Here is a 16,954-nt window from a genome sequence, read left to right on the forward strand (position 1 = left end):
ATGCCCACTCTCCAGCGTCATTCAGAAAGCACAGGTATGTAAACAAATGGAGCGAGAACTCTTAGCAACATTAGAAAATAGAAGACTTTACAGATAGTCTTTTTATGGGGAACCCAAAAGAAACAACTGGAAAACGCAGGATAATTTCACAGGGGAGCCAACTACTGAATGAAGAAAAACCAATAGTTTTCTTACATATTAACAATAAGCAAGAAATGGATCCCAACAGGCTTTATCTAAAACCTGACCAGGGGACATTAGAATAGACATAAATGGAAAGACACGCCATGTCCCCAAATGGGAAAAGCTGCGCATATGAAGAAGACTAGTATGTGACCCTCACGTTTGTGTAAATTAAATGAAGTTCCAGTCAATGGGATTTGTTTTGCAGCTTGAAAATACAATTGTACAGTACATGGAAGACAACACAAATATGAGAAACTTAAAAATATATAAGACATCCATCATTAACACAGTGTAGTCTGCTAGAGAAATAGAATTTGAAATAGAAATAGAGATTGGTGGCATACCCAAGAGACAAGAATTTAATGCATGATGGAGCCAGAGTGGACCATTTGTTCCTGGAGAGAGAGCACGTGGTTTAGTGTCTCCTGGGACCTGAGTTTAGCACCTCTACTGGGGTGGGGATAAGGACCCAGGAGTCAGTGAGGAGATGATAAAGACAGGAGTGGGGTCCAAGGTGTGGGTGCCAATTATGGTTTAAGTCGGGGAAAAATTTAGACACAAGGCTTGGCACCAACCTCTAAAGCTCTTGACTGATGCCTCCCCCTCCCCAGAGTACACCGGATCTCAGGAGGCAGAAAGTGGCGGCCTCTGCTCCCTGTGGTTTTAAGTTTCTGTGGGGAGGGGACCTTAACAGCCAGCTCGTCCTGAGTTCCTGCTGGACGCGAAGTGTTCCTGTAATAGAGGAGAACAAATCTGACTCTATATTGGATCTGTTCCTTTAGTTTTAACCACTGTGCCCTGCTTTCTAGGCTTAGTCTTGCTAGCTCTGCACTTTTTGAAAAAAAAGGGTTGCCTTTAGCCTGAAATATACAGGAGAGCCTATTCTCAGGGCTCTGACCTTTAAGGATGTTAGCACTTCTGCACTTACGTGGAGATGGCAAGTTGCAAAATAGAGAATAACCTTTTGTTTTGTTAGAAGTTTATAGGGACACCATGACCTGGCCCACGTGGACAGCTGCAAGAACAAAGAATGCCTGCAGCTAGAAGTTTGCAACAACCAACCACACCCCCTCCCTTGGTTTTTTGTATAAAAGGAGCCTGTATTCTGACTAGAGCAGGATGGTTCTCCAAGACATTAGTCTGTCATCCTCTTGGTCTGCAGGCTTTCTGAATAAAGTCGCTATTCTTTGCCCCAACACCTCGTCTTCCGATTTATTGGCCTGTCGTGCGGCGAGCAGAACGAGTTTGGACTCGGCAACAGTCTCAAGACATGACCGAGCTGTGAGGTAGGTCGGAGAGGGTTACTTATCCAACAGCTGGAACTTGGCAGAGCCGGGCTTGACCCTGGGGCCCCAGCTTTGGTGTCCCCAGGGGAGTTGACAGGCTGCCCCGCCCCTGAGAGCCGAAGTGTTTTGCTAGAGCAGGTGCTTACAGCTGAGAAGGGCCAGAACTACCTGTGGAGAAGCCAAGCTCTGAGTATGCTTTTATTAAAAAAAACTGCTGAGCTACTGTTCACATACCATAAAAATGCCTTCCTTTTAAAGTAAACAGCTGTCTGATTTATTCACAAAGTCATGTAACCATCACCACTATCTAATTCTAGAATATTTTCATCTGAGTGTGCTTTTGCAAGGGTTCCTTCCCCATCTGTCTACTCACCAGCAGCAGACCTTGGCTTTCCCAGTTAGTCCCAGTTCCCATTGCATCTGGAAGCAGGAACATGGGGTTTGAAAACAACATTCCCTACACCAGTCCCCACCACCCGAGTTTCCAGCCGGCCAAACTAGGGTGATGTTTATCTAACTCACTTCACGTGGGCTGCTGTACGTTGTTTCACATTCTCTGTGCATAAGTGTTAAATCTATAATGCCAAACATGGGCTTATTCATCAGATGCCCAGCACGGGCCTTTTAGGCCGACTAGAGACGCGGAGCAGTGAGAGCCTGCCTTTAGCTTGGTGGTAAGGAGGTGAGAGCTGGGTACAGTTAGGAAACGCCCAAGTTGAATTCTTCCAGCTGGCCCTGAGGGGTGGTTGGCATTAGGGGAAAGGTCTAAGCGGCCAGCCTTCTGGACTTTTCCAAGGAAGTATTAAGGCAGACTTCCCCGTCTCAGCTCACTTGAAAAGCAAAATGCAAGGAGCAGAGTCCCAAGGAATTAAACTGTTGTGTAGAGTAACTTCTTTTTTGAATTAGTGCCAGCAGCTCTCTGGTGGCTGTACTTGTCTTTTAATCACACTTCCCTAGCGGTGTGCACATGCTTATCTTTGAAACAACCAGAAAGTTGTCAGCAAAGGAGTGTTAGCGAGGGAGGTGTGGGTCCTGCACGGTAGGTGTTCGCAGAGCTTGTGGGTTGAATACAGCCCCCACAGTGGGTCTCCAAGGTTGTTCTAGGACAAACTGAATCTTAGTGGTATCACTGGGAGGGAAGAATGAATTCCATTTGCTCAGTGAACCTGCCCTCAGAAGGGTTCTCAGGGACCACCCCTGTACAGTGACAGCCTGATGACTGGTATGAGGGATTCAGGGTTCATTGATGGTAAGAAATTATCCAGAACATGGGAATAAAGCCAAAAGATAACTGTGTGCCTTTCCTGTGAGCATGTCTCAACAAGGCAGCCCGAGGGGCCCCTGAATCTCAGGGACTGTAGCCTCATATGACTGCCCGTGCACTGTGAATGGGGACCTAGTCTCTGGAGTTATTCACCGGTAGGTAGAAAGTTGCAGATGACTTTTATTCTATAGAAAAGCTAACTCCAAAGGTTATGCATAGGGCACTAAGCAATTTCGTGTCTCACTTTGCCATCTCATTCCAGCATTCTTCTCCCCACTCAGTGTGTGTGTGTGTGTGTGTGTGTGTGTATTGCCATGCATACACCTACATCTGAGTGCACAGAATAATCAGTTCCATGTCCTCCCTCCATCCAGCCTTGTCTTCCTGCTCCTTAATGAGTGAAGCACTGTTGCAGAGGAAGAAAACTTAACCTCTACCCTTCTAGGTTCTTTTGGCTCATCTAAGAATTAAATTGACATGAGACAGATTAATAGGAAAAAATCAAATTTAATTCATATGTATGGGAACACCACATACAGCAGCAGTTCGGAGAAAGAAGGATAAAATGAGGTCTGTATGGCATCTGAGCTGAGGAGTGGGCTAGGGGCCTGGGCTGCTGTATTTATGTCCCAATTATGCTTTGAACCTTTGGGAAGTTAGACTTGGACAATGAGGAAGACTTAAGTCCTCAGCAGGCTTCGGGAAAGTTGAAACAGCTGCTCTAACGGCCTGAAAGGTTCATAGTCAGTGCCAGTGTCCCAGATGTCGTGGTGCACCCCCTGGATGGCCCTCCCCTTTAGGACTGAGGTATTTGTCCTTCCAGATGCTGGAGGTACAGTTGCTGAGGCTGCTGGTGGAGTTCTTCTCCAAGAATTGCTCTTGACTGAAGGAGGCTGCCTCACCAAGGTTAAATGCCATCAGGCAGCCAGTGGATAAGCTGGATCCTGACTGGAGGATTCGGGTGTCTGAAGACCCTTGCTTGCCTCAAGGTAGGACAACTCAGAAGGGCTGTCCCATCTTCAGGGCTCCCTGTGGGTTCACTGGAGGCCTTTGCTGAGAATCACTGCAACACAAGTTCTCGCTGCTGCTTCCCTTGCCCCCTCCCCCACCCCCGTGCCCGCATCCCGCCCCCAGCACTCCCCAGGCACTTCCTGCGCACTAGCTGGTCTCGGAGTCTGTTCCTGGGGAACCGGACCGGGGCCAGCTAGGCATTGTGCTAAGGACTTTATGCAGTCTCTCTCTTAATCTTAAGAAGGGCTTTCTGAGATAGGGCTTTCTTTTTTTTTTTTTTTTTTAACATTTTTTATTGATTTATAATCATTTTACAATGTTGTGTCAAATTCCAGTGTTCAGCACAATTTTTCAGTTATTCATGGACATATACACACTCATTGTCACATTTTTTTCTCTGTGAGTTATCACAACATTTTGTGTATATTTCCCTGTGCTATACAGTGTAGTCTATTCTACAATTTTGAAATCCCAGTCTATCCCTTCCCACCCTCCACCCCCCTGGTAACCACAAGTCTGTATTCTCTGTCTGTGAGTCTATTTCTGTCCTTTATTTACGCTTTGTTTTTGTTTGTTTGTTTGTTTTTGTTTTTGTTTTTTAGATTCCACATATGAGCGATCTCATATGGTATTTTTCTTTCTCTTTCTGGCTTACTTCACTTAGAATGACATTCTCCAGGAGCATCCATGTTGCTGCAAATGGCGTTATGTTGTCGGTTTTTATGGCTGAGTAGTATTCCATTGTATAAATATACCACATCTTCTTTATCAGTCACCTGTTGATGGACATTTAGGCTGTTTCCATGTTTTGGCTATTGTAAATAGTGCTGCTATGAACACTGGGGTGCAGTTGTCATCCTGAAGTAGATTTCCTTCTGGATACAAGCCCAGGAGTGGGATTCCTGGGTCATATGGTAAGTCTATTCCTAGTCTTTTGAGGAATCTCCACACTGTTTTCCATAGTGGCTGCACCAAACTGCATTCCCACCAGCAGTGTAGGAGGGTTCCCCTTTCTCCACAGCCTCTCCAGCATTTGTCATTTGTGGATTTTTGAATGACGGCCATTCTCTGAGATAGGGCTTTCTGTGTTGCCATGCTCATTTTACCACGAAGGCCAAGACAGGTGAAGTCCAAGGTCATGTCCAGCCAGGAAGTGCACAGCTGGGCTCCACACCCAAGGTTTGCTTTGCAGCCTGTGCTTGCCCTGGCCCCCGACACTGCAAAGTTCCTGCCTGGGACATCGCACAGACCCAGCCCCTGAGAGGCTCTTGCCAGTCTCCACATCCCCCAGCGATCTTTGCAAGTGTCCCCATTGTTATCATCCAGCTTCCCTCACCAGAAGTTGTTGCTGACTTTGCAAATCCCTAAGAATCTTCTGCGCAGGGCATTTGCTCTATCTTTCTATCGCTCAGGCCAGCAGAATACTGACATCCTCCATCTGGGGGCACAGACAGTTGGTAAATTTTTTTCCTCATCCAGGAGGAAACCAATATCATAGATGCTCATTTATTAAGCAGTTAGGTATGAACCCCTACTCCGTACTCTGTGCCAAGTGTTTGCTAAGGATAGGGACGGAGCAGAGAACGAAGCCAGATATTGTCCCCACCCTCCTGGAGCCCATAATCCAGCAGGGGAGGGAGACAGTGGACAAATAATTTAAGAAGTTATTATTTGAGATTGTGATGGGTGATGATGTCAGGTCTGCTGTTCTGCATTTTCGTATCATTACCGTTTGTGATGAGACATTTATTTGTGCGGTCCTTTGAACAATGTCTCTCTCCCTCACTGTAAGCCTCCTGAAAGCAGGACTGCCATGTTCCCACCACCTAACACAAGTGTTCAGTAAATATCTGTGAGTGCATCAGTTTTTACTGAAGAAAGCTCTGGATGAAAATCCATGACCTCTGATCTACATGTCTTTCTGCCCACCCACATTCCATCACGAGATGACAGTCTCAAGGATCCTAGGTTTTGTGTTGGCTTTGGATCCTCAGCACTTAGAATGCCACCTGTCACAGAGTAGCCCCATCATAAATCTTTGTTGACTGATTTTTAAAAAATTGAGAATAAGTATACCAGTTGGGATGGTTTCACTCCACACAAGAGCAAGTGGCTTCAGTACTAAGGGTATTACTCACACATAACATATAAGAAGCTCCAAGACAGCTCAATGACATCAGGATTCTGGGGCAGCACTTCTTCAAGTTTCTTGGCTCTTAGGAAGGTTGCTACGGCACCAGCATCCCATCCTCAATGCCACTGTGTCAAAGGTGTGAAACGATTAGTAGCCGGCTGCTCTTCGTACCGCTCGCCCCTTCTATCAGAAAGGAAACTTCCCCTTGGCCAGTTCTCATTGGCCAGTATAGGTCTTACACTGACCCATAAACTGATCACTAGCCAAAGGGAAGGAGATGATCACGTGCATTAGTGAAGGTAACGCTAGCTTCTCTAACAGCCCCGGCCCCCACCAAGATGCAGAATGTCTCACATACAACGGAAACGTTTTCTCCCTCATGTGAAGTCCAAAACAGATTTGCCTTATTACAACTCTCCTTGGAGCGGGAATTCAGGCACTCGGCCCCTTCCATCTTGTAGTTCCCTCATCTTCCAGTTTTATCATGTTTTTCTGCATCAGGCTGACAGAATAGGGAAAGAGTACAGAGAAGACACACTGCTTCCCAACCACCTTGCCCTCTAAGGCGCACATATTTCCACTCATATTTCATGGGCAAGAACTATTGCCCCACTTAGGTGCAAGGAATGCTGGAAAGGAGAGTCCCTGTCTGGTTTGTTTCTTACCAAGGATCTTGCTATACTATGTAAGGGAGAGCATAAGTAATTTGGTGGCTAGCTGGTGGTCTCTGACTGAGACCAGAGCTGTCCGATGGAAATACAACGTGAGACCCATTTGTCATTTTCACTTTTCCAGTAGGGGGCCTGCGAAGAGAGAAGCAGTAAATATTTTGATTGTATTCTTGTAAAACCTACCACAGGGTCCATTATCTTCTCTTGCCCTACCAGTCTAAGGGAGAGTGAGAACTGGTGTGAAAAATTATGTAGAAGCTGTGGGGTACCTAATATAGAGTTAAAACAAAGCAAATTTATCAGGCAAATGAAATGTTTGAGAGCTTAATGATTTTTAAACTGGTGTCTGGGTTGTGCCGGGACATGAACTCAGACTGCTTATGGGAGGAAAAGATATGTGAACTGAATCTATCAAGGATTTGAGGGCAGAGCTTCAGAAGGAACACTAAAGATTTAAGTAAGGAGAATAATAGACTTTAAAAAATTATTTTGCAAGACAACTGTTTTAAACCTCACCTCACCATTCCTTTTGGCCTTGCATCAATGTAGGTTGTTCACATCAATCCAATCTTTTCTTTTTCAAAATAATTGCTGAGTTGTGACACACTGTTTTAAAACCACAAATACTGTATGACTTTCAGAACCAGGGCCAAGCCACTTCACATACTACATTACAAAAGAGTTCATCAGAAATAATTTATGGGACCAGAGGGCTGGTCGCAGCTACCAAATCTTGTTTAGGAATTTGTCCCCCATCTCAGTAGGTAAACAGACATAAAGGCAGTGACTAGAATGAACAAAAAAGGAATCTGCAACATAAGCCTGTCTAAAAACATTTTCTTCCAAACAATATAAATCGTTTCTGTTTGTGCTCCATGCTTGACAAAGCCCTTTAAAAAGTAAAGGTAAAGAAAGGACAGGATCCGCAAAAAAGTGCCTATATAATGGGATGGAAGAAAAAGAGGAGGAATCAGGGCCAGCTAAGCATGATACATCAAATTTCATTAACATTATTAAGCAACACAACCAAAGTCAGATAGTTCAGAAAAGAGAAAACTCACCTGGTTCTGTCAGTCCCGGGTTATAAGGACTCGTGTCGATGCTGAAGCCATGACCAGCACAATACAAACTATCTAGACGAAAACTATGAGGAAAATCTGGGTCAACAGCATTGTCAAGGGATGAGAAAGCTATTTGTCCTACTTCTTCCTAATTATCTTATTCTCACATCAGCATTTAAAAAAGAAAGCTATACAGAGGGACTGCTGGAGGTACAGGTCAGGGCAGCTGGCAGGTTTCCCCAGAAGCAGTGTCCCTCCAAAAAATGACAATGACAGTAGGCCCTTGGTCTAAGTCTGTATCAAAGCCTGATTCTCTCTCTCTTTTTAAATTTGGTGCCTTTTTTCTGGCTTAAGAATTAGTAGTTTAAAAACTACTCTGTATTTTATCAAGCCTCTATGTCCATCTACTGGTTCTTAGGGAACACAAGCCATAGGGAAGTGGTTCTCAAATTTAAGCCTGTTTCAGAATCCCCTGGAGGGCTTGTTGAAACTGTGCTGGACCCCACCCCCAGAACTGCTGATTCAGTTTTGAAGGAGAAGCTTTAAGATTCAATGCATGGTCCCGCTTTTGCTCCTTTTCTTCTCATATGCCACCAGTAATGTTTCAGGGTCAATTTCTTCACCCTGGGTCCCAGAGAGAAGAACCAAAGCTGACCCATGATGAACCTGAAGTATAAGTCAAAAGTAAACATCTGTGGTTATGAGCCACTGAGATTTGGGGATTGTTATCCTAGCATAATTTATTCTTATTAATACAGAAACCTTGTGCTAAGCATACTTGGCATTCTGCAGCAGATTTGGCTTTGCATGAAAACCAAGGAAAAATAAAATAAACGGAAAGGCAGATAATATTTCATTTCTCTTCAGCTTGTTCTGTATATGTATGTGTGTGTGCCATTCATATACACACCAAAAGCTATGCGACCTTGCGCAAACTATTTAACATCTCTGTCTACACAAGCAGCATATAGGGTTGACCAGTTTAGCACCTTTTTGCAAGAAGATAGGACTTCTATAAAACCAGAATGGAAATTCATAAGGAACTGAAAGGGTGAGATGGGAAGTCAATAGGATGACTTGAAAGAGGAGAGGGGAGGGGGTGGGGAGGAAATGATGGAAGGAAACAAACAAAAAAATCCCAATAATAGAATTCAAGTAGAAACAGAGGCAGAAATAATGCTTTGGGAGATCTTATCAGTAATATTGAAAGCAAATTTGAGGCTACCAGAATGTTGAAAAGGGGTAGAGAGATGAAAATGATAAGACAGAGAACTACCACAAATAATTTGTCTTCCTAAAAGAGAGATCAGAACAACTGGAGCAGAAACCACTCTGGAAAGTAGAATGGAAGAAAACCTTCCTGAACTGAAGCATATATATGCAGATAAAAAGGTCTCACACCTTTTAGCTAGACAGAAGGGGCAATGGAGTGGAAGCAAAAGCAGTATTCATTATAAACAGCAAACATTTCAGCAATAGCCACAGCATTGAGTACAGGAGGAGAGAGGCTAGAGAGGTCAGTATGAACCAGGTAATGAAAGACTGTATATACTGTGCTGAGGAATTCTCTCTGCAAAACAGGAAGCAAAATCATGTGAGAAGAGAGGGAAATGATCATTGGTATGGGGCTTAAAGAGAGTGCTAAGGGTTAGTAACAGCAATTATTGGAAGTGAGAAATGTCACATAAAAGGATTCCTAAGAGGCAATGAGGCTCTCCACTGCAGTGGGTGTCCATCAGTTTTCAGTGGTTTAATTCTGTTATAGTTGTGTAGCTTTTTCTTCCCTAGCAGTGCTTGGAAACACAGATGTAAGCATGGAAAATGCAGATAACTGGAATGTTTCAGGATGGCAGTTCGATGTTAGGTTGTGTCAAAGGGCAATTCAAGGGGCTCTGCTTTCAAGAGTGGTCGAAGTCAAAGACCATGAGCTGTAGTCAGGTAGAAGGTTCAGAGGATGTGAGAGCTCTGTGGTTTTTGAAGAACAAGTATTTTGGGACTAAGGGGGAGAGAGTACTGCAAGGATGAGGACCTTGAGTCCAACTAAATGGGATTTGTAAACCTAAGGTTTTAGATACGGAGCAGTACAAAGTGATGCATGTCTTGATTTTCTAGAATGGGTGCTTGGAAATGGGTGGATAAAGTAGAATAGAGGGAAAGTCACCTGGATTGAGGAAGTTAAGGAAACATGGTTTAGTCATGGGTGTTGGATTCATCAGGATGATGGCAGTAATTCAGATGGAGAAGGAAAACGAATGCAGTAGGTAGACGACAGTGACAAGGGTCCAAGATGGCGTGGACCCTGAAAGAGAAATCTTGCAAGGGGTAAAAAGAATGTCAAAGTGTCAAGTGAGAAAGCTCCAAGCTTGAGGACATACCACCTTTGGGGTGCTGGATGGAGTATGGGAGGAGAGAAATCAAGAGAGTGGACAAAAATGAGTCAGTATTTTGAATTGCATGGCGGAAAGATGTTGGCACCACAAACCTGTTTGGGAGGTCCAGAGGGGAGGTTTTGTTTTCCGGGTAGAAGCTTGGTTTGAGGCCATGGGGAATGATTAGAGACTGAGTAGGCAGGAGAGAGGCCACAGTGGTACAGGTTCAGGTGGGCTGGCCCTGGAAGGGCTTTTGAGAGCCAAGCCAGGGCCAGAAGGCCGAGGCTTATCTGCTCCGCTCATCTGCACAATGCTGGAAGGCCCACGGGACCAAGCTCCGGCCCTTGACCCTTAACCCCCAGGATCCACGGATCCGTACGACCAGTACATTCTTCCAGGCGGGTGGGCGGCAGACAGCGCATGCGCACTGGACAGAGCGGCAGAGGTGGGAACAGCCGGTAGAGGGCGCAGGCTCTCTGGCCCGAGCCGCCCGGGCGGGGCAACCCTCGCTGGGAAAGAGTTGAGAGCAGAGGTCCGCGGAAGAGCAGGCTCTGCACGAGGCAGCAGGCAGTGGGCGGGACCAGAGCGGGGGGTGGGGCAAGGCGGTTCCGGAAGGAAGTGGTTCCGGGTCCCGCGGCCCAGCTGAGGTAGCCTTGGTGCCGCGGCCGTGGGAGGCGGCGGCAGTTGAGGGGCGAGGCCCGAGGGGCCAGCGGCGGCGGCGGCGGCGGCAGTTGCAGAGACTTCCCGGCCGGGTGAGCGGCCCTGGGGGGCGGGCGGGGCGAGGAGGCCCCGGCCCGCGGGGAGGGCGTGTCCGTCGCCCGGGAGGGGCGGTTCTTGGGGTGGCGGGTGGGGCGGCGGGGAGGATGCGGCGGCCCAGCCCGGAACCCCGGGGGACCGCTGCCCTGCCACTGCCTCCGGCCACTGGGCCGGTGCCTGATTTTAGACGCGGCGACCCGGGCACCTGCTGCCGCGGCCCTCATCCTCGCCCGTCGTTGGGCAGGCTGCGGCCCTGGCGAGTCAGAGCGTCTGTCATGGGAACGGGGGAGGGGAGGGGGCGGTGTCCAGGGACGGTGCCCATTTCCCAGGGGCGGCCCCGGACGCGTCGCCTGCGGGACCTGAGCCGAGGAGCCCCCGCTTTGTCCTTCTTCCAAGGCTCTCCTGCCGCGCAGCGGCGTTTTCCTCTGGTAACGGCCAGAATGAGCGGTGAAGGCTGCTCTTTATCCTGCATTGCCAAGTGAAACTTGTCGTTTTAGAAACGTATACCGAAAATTGGCGCATCTCCTGTGCTTCTCTAGGGTGTATTAGGAAACTGGGCCGGTCACTGTCAGGATTGTCCTGTCGGTAGGTCGGGAGGAGAAGAAATGGGAGAGAAACGTACCCTCCCAAAGATTTTCCTGCCAAAGTGCTTTTCGAACTGCCTCTTAGGTGGTGGTTTTTCTTTTTCTGGAACCAAGTAAAAACTGCAGGTAAAAATCAGGAGGAAGGTCTCTCAAGACTTCTGGCCAGGCAACCTTTTTAACGTTTTTCCGAACGCGAACTGGTAGGAACGAAAGACTGGAATTTGAGAAGAAAAGGTTTTGGTGTGGATTGGTGATGAGTGCTTTACTTTTCAATGATGTTTTAATAATAATGCTTTATTTTTTAATGGTATTTTTGAAAATGGCTACTAAAATGTTCTTTTGAAAGCCTTGCTCTTTCACACCCTCCCCCAGAAGCCTTTAAAACGTCTGATTGGAAACATTTGTAGAGAGAAGCATTTGGTAGCACATTGATACATAAAATTTCTAAAATACATAAAACCAAAATGAAGAAGATAAACTTTCGCCATTCAAGTAATCATTGTGAATATGGTTACACTGAGGATAACACCTCCAGTCTTCTATGCAGAGGTGAATGCATGAATTTTTCTAAAGAGGATTTTCTTTGGTAACCATTTTTTTTTTCTGACTAGATAGCATGCCATTATATGGCTGCAGTAATTTATTTAGTTGATTATTCCCAGTTTTTCACTACTTAAACACATTGTTGGAGAAATGTAAAATCTGCACACCCATCATTATTTCCTTAGTGTACATTCCTAAATGATAAAATTGTTAGGTTTTTTTATGTGAATTGCTCAATTTCCCTCTGGAAAGGATATGCTGTTTTGCACTCCCACCAACAATCTGTGAGGGTCCTTTTCCACACCCTAGCAAAAGGCAACATTTAAAGGATTTCTGTAGGAACATTTTGGGGCCATTTATGTTCTTCTCCAACCATATACAGGTATCCTTCTGTAGCTATCGCTTTTTTTTCTTATAATTTGATGGCAGTTCGGTTTCTCATCTTCTATTTTACCTTAGTAAAGAAGGGTTATCTAGGTGAAGCAAAGACATTATAAAGTGAAGAGATTTGTTTCAAGTCAAGACTTACTTGAATTCTGGTATATTTGATTACCCTGTACAACTCACTTAGCTTTTCTAAGGGACTGTTTCCTCAACTCTGAGTTAGAGATTATAGTGCATTTGCCTTACCTTTCTTACAGGATGGTGGTAAGGGTCAAATGAAACATTTATGGAGAGTACATTTAAACAGACTTTGTCTCATTGCCAATTATTGCCATCTTGTAAAAATTACAGACTAGAAAAGCATGTTGATTTTTTATGTAAATTTGTGAATTAAAAAAACTCTTCTTTGATACCCTTTACCCCTACTCTTTCACTCCTTAAATTTGAAGTTTTATACTGCTGCCCTAGATTATATTCAAAATGATATCAGAGTTACAAAATTAGGTGAATGAATGGATCTACAAATGTTCAAGGAAAAAAATATTTAAAAGCACTATCTATATATAAAGCTGAGGAGACAGATAAAAAGCTAAATAAAACACAGTCCTTGGGATCATGATAAATAAAACATAGTCTTTGTGCCCTACAGGCTACAGAATGTCCAGGCAGCTAGAGGGCATAAAAGCTGCTTTCCAAATTTAGACGGCAATTTTAGCTGTGATGCAGGATGTCAACTATTCTCAAGTGTGCTAAAGTCCAATTCTGCTGACTGAGCATCTGTGCAAATGACCAGGCAGTCTCTTCGGAGTCATCTTGTTGAAGGTAGGAGTTGCAAGGTGGGGAAGTGTTAGTATTGGAGTCCGAAAACCTGAGTTCTGGTTTTACGTCCTTCTCTTGGGGCAGGTTGGTTAACCTTTTTGAGGCTGGGTTTCTTCACCTTTGAAATGGAGGTAATTTCAGCTTCCTCCAAGGCTTGTGAGGATTAAGTGAGACAGTATTTCTAAGACGCTTAGTGAGCTAGGAAGTACTGGTGATCCTTATCCACTGAAGACTGAGTTTATCCAGTAAAGAAACTAGATCTCTTCCAACTTTGTTTGCCTTGCCCCTAGCAATCAGCATAAAATATGGCTGCTGGTAAAAATTCACTTTGGACCACTGAAGAAGGTAATATGTAAATGTGGAATATTGGGAGAAATTAACTACATAATTTGGAGTTGATATGAAAGAATTAAAGGATACATTGAACTAATTGGATCTAGACTCATCCCTACTGTGACTTTCATTTTACATTATATCCCCAATGCCATGCAACATAGTTTCTCCTTATCAACTGTAAACCTGCTCGAGTTGCTTCCATTTTGAAACCTCCTCCCTAGACCCCTGTCACCCAGTTGCAACCCAGTTTCCCTCCCTCCCTTCCAGCCACAATGTTAGAAAGGGTTGTTAGTAATTGGCTTTCTAAGCTTCCTTACCTTCCATTTAGTCCTCAAGCCATGTATTCACAGTTTTCATTCCTTTTATTGGATCTCTATGCAGCTTTTGCCATCAGAGTCTCCTTTCTTGAAACACCCTTCCGTGCTCCAGGGTTCCCTTCTTCTTCAGAGGATGTTTCTTCTCAGTCTCCTTGACTGGTTCATCTTCCTTGAAAGGTTTATGTTCTTGTAGGCTTGATCCTTCTCTGATATACCAACTCTGGAATAATTTACAGAGCATTGAGGCAGTCTGATGTTTGAAGGTTTGGTAGAATTCCCCCCGTGAAGCTACCTGGGCCTGATGCTTTTTCATGGAATGTTTCCTTAATAACTTTCTCTGTTTCTTCTATGGAAATTGGTCTGTTTAAACTTTTTAATATGGTCAGTTTTAGCAATCTCTATTTTTGTAGCAAATTATCCCTTTCATCTGGGCTTTCAAATTTATTGGCTAGAGAGCTACAAAGTAATCTCTTATGATTTTAAATTTTTTCTTCTATTTCAATGGTTATCTCCCCTTTGCTCTTTCTTATTTTGTGTATTTGTGCTCTTTTTCCTTAGTCAGGGTATATACATTGTTTAGTGGCTTATCCGTTTTAATTTTTCCAAAAAGTAGAATTTTGAATTATTACTTAGATCTAATTTTCTATTCTCTTCCTCTACTTTTATCTTTATTATTTCCTTCCTTGTGCTTGTATTTGGTTTACTTTTTTATTTTTTAGGCTTTTTTTTTTACCTTGGAAATGAATTCATTTATTTTTAGTCTTTCATGTTTATTGATAAGTATGTTTAGTGCAGTGGATTTTCCTTTGATCACTGCTTTAAATGCATTCCATGGAATCTGATATGTAGTGCTTTTATTGTCATTATTTCTTTAAAAATCTATATTAGACTACCCAGGAATTGTTTAATAGGAGGTTTTAAAATTTCTAGGTGGAAGGGTCTTTGTGTTTTTAGTTTTTATTAGTGATTTCTAGTTTTATTGGATTATGATCAGAGAGTATGTTTATAATATTCCTATTTTATGGAGGTTACTGATGTTTTCTTTGTGACTAATATATGATTATTTTTGGTGAATATGGTGTGGGCACTTCAGAAGAATATGTATTCTCTAGTATCAGAGTGTAGAGTTTGATAAATATCCTTAAGATTTGTTGATTATGGTATTTAGGTCTTCGGTCTCCTTATTTTTGGTTTACCTGATCTGTCTACTGTGCCACTGAGAGTGGTATACTGGAGTCTCCTTTTAGTGTTTCTATCTATGTCTCCTTGCATCTCTTGTAGTTTTTGTTCCATAAAGGTGGTTGCTATGTTATATTCATGTAAATATGTATATTTTTATTCTCTCTTCATTGAGGATTGTGACTTTTAGCATTAAAAAGTGTCTTTCTTTGGCATGATGAATGCTTTGGGGCATGAATTCTGCTTTGCCTGATTCCAGGTTTGCCACACCTGCTCTCTTTTTGTTTCCATTTGCCTGGCCAGTGGCCATCCTTTTATTTTTAACCTTTCACAGTCACTTTGTTTTAGGTGTATCTTTCGTACAACTCCTTGAGTTTTGTTTTGTGAGCCAAATTAAGCTTTTTTATTTTGGTGAGTTAAGCCCATTCACATTTATTATTAGGGCTGATATGTTTGGCCTATCATAATATTTTATAATTATATGTATTTTGTTTGTTTGCTGTTTCTTTTTGCTATGAAGTATAGTTTTTGCTCTTTTGTTTTAGAAAGTTGGGAGGTATTTAGGAAGGTTTTTATTTTTTGCTAATGGTTAACCTTTGTACTAACAACTTTTTAAATGCCCTTACTCCCCTGTTTATTTATGTAACCTCTTTTGTGTGTGTGAGAGAAATAGACTGTATATGTGAAATCAAAGTAGAATAATGATAGGCAACTGTGGGGTTCTGTATGCACTGCCAGCTCCTCCCTAATGCAGACTGGTGATGGCACCTAGCCCTGTGGTCGAGAGAATAAGCCATGCTCTGCTCTCCTGAGGTCTGGCTTCCTCTGATCTGCTGGTCTCCCTCTTGTTCTCCGGGCTCTAACTTGGTCAAGTTCTGTGCTGCAAGTGTGGCTCCTTTGTTACAAAGGCTTTCCTGGACAATTCTTTACATTTGTAAATGCTGAGTTCGTGCTTAGTATGGAATTTCTGTCATTTGATTTTTTTTTGTAACAACTTTACTGAGATATAGTTAACGTATCACACAATTCGCCCATTTAAAAGCCTACAATTCAGTGTTTTTTTTAATATATTCACAGAGTTGTACAACCATCATCACAGTCTAGTTTTAGTACACATTCATCACCCCAAACAGAAGCCATGTGCCCATTCCCTCCGGCACCCACCCCTGCAACACCACACTGGGCTACCACCAGTCTACTTTCTGTTTCTATAGATTTGCCTATTCTGGAATTTTCATGTAACTGGAATATATAATATATGGTCTTCTGTGACTGCTTTTTTCCCTTAGCATAATGATTTCAAGGTTCGTCCCTGTTTGACTGGGTGTCAGTACTTTATTCATTTTTATGGCCAAGTAATACTCTGTTGTATAGCTAGACCACATTTGTTCATTCGTCTCTCAATGAACATTTGAGTTGTTTCTACATTTTGGCTATTATAAATAATGCTATTAAGAACACTTGTGTACAAGTTTTCATGTGAACATGTATTTTTATTTCTTTAGGGTATATACCTAGGACTGGGGTTGCTGGGTCATATGGTAACTCTGTTTAATTTTTTAAGGAACTGCAAACTGTTTTCTAAAGTGGCTACATCATTTCATTTGAACTTATTTTCCCTTGGGCACCTTGTAATGTATCCTTCACTTCTGAGATAATTTAGTCTTTTTCTCAGACTTTAATTCATTTTTTTCCTGTCATTTTTCTCTGTTTTTTTGGTCTGTTTCCATTCTTAGTTTTTAAATTTCTGATTCAAGCTGAGGGGTTTTTTTTTTAAATCTTAAATGCTTTGGGGTATATTTAATTTTGTTTGGGGTATAAAGTTAGAGTTTTCTTCTGCTTCATGGGTTTTTGGGGAGGAATTTTCCTCAGCTGAGAAATTTTCTTTTTCTGCTTTCTTATAAACACATGGGGATCATAAGACTTTACAATTTTTGCAAATCTCCTGAGTATGAAATGGTATCTCCTTGTTTTGATTTTATCTTCCTGATTAGGTAGGGTTGAGTATCTTTTTGTATGTTTATTGGATATTTATATTTCCTCTTTGTTGAAAA

At 43.2% G+C, this 16,954-nt stretch overlaps 1 protein-coding gene across 9 annotated transcripts in view; it reads left to right on the top strand.

Annotated features, from left to right (window-relative positions):
• Positions 1–10,614: 10,614 nt before the first annotated feature.
• The window catches only part of BCLAF3 (BCLAF1 and THRAP3 family member 3), a 49,439-nt gene continuing 43,099 nt past the window's right edge, over positions 10,615–16,954 (top strand). For 5 of the 9 annotated variants that reach the window (XM_064483348.1, XM_064483346.1, XM_064483349.1 and 2 more), the window contains exon 1: positions 10,862–13,071. The gene's annotated coding sequence lies outside the window, so the exon portion shown is untranslated. Of the gene's footprint in view, positions 10,735–10,861; positions 13,072–16,954 lie in introns of those variants that run through there. The other 4 variants (XM_064483343.1, XM_064483344.1, XM_064483351.1 and 1 more) reach the window with 4 other exon arrangements.

Source organism: Camelus dromedarius, chromosome X (genome assembly GCF_036321535.1).
Source record: "Camelus dromedarius isolate mCamDro1 chromosome X, mCamDro1.pat, whole genome shotgun sequence".
Classification (NCBI taxonomy): domain Eukaryota; kingdom Metazoa; phylum Chordata; class Mammalia; order Artiodactyla; family Camelidae; genus Camelus; species Camelus dromedarius.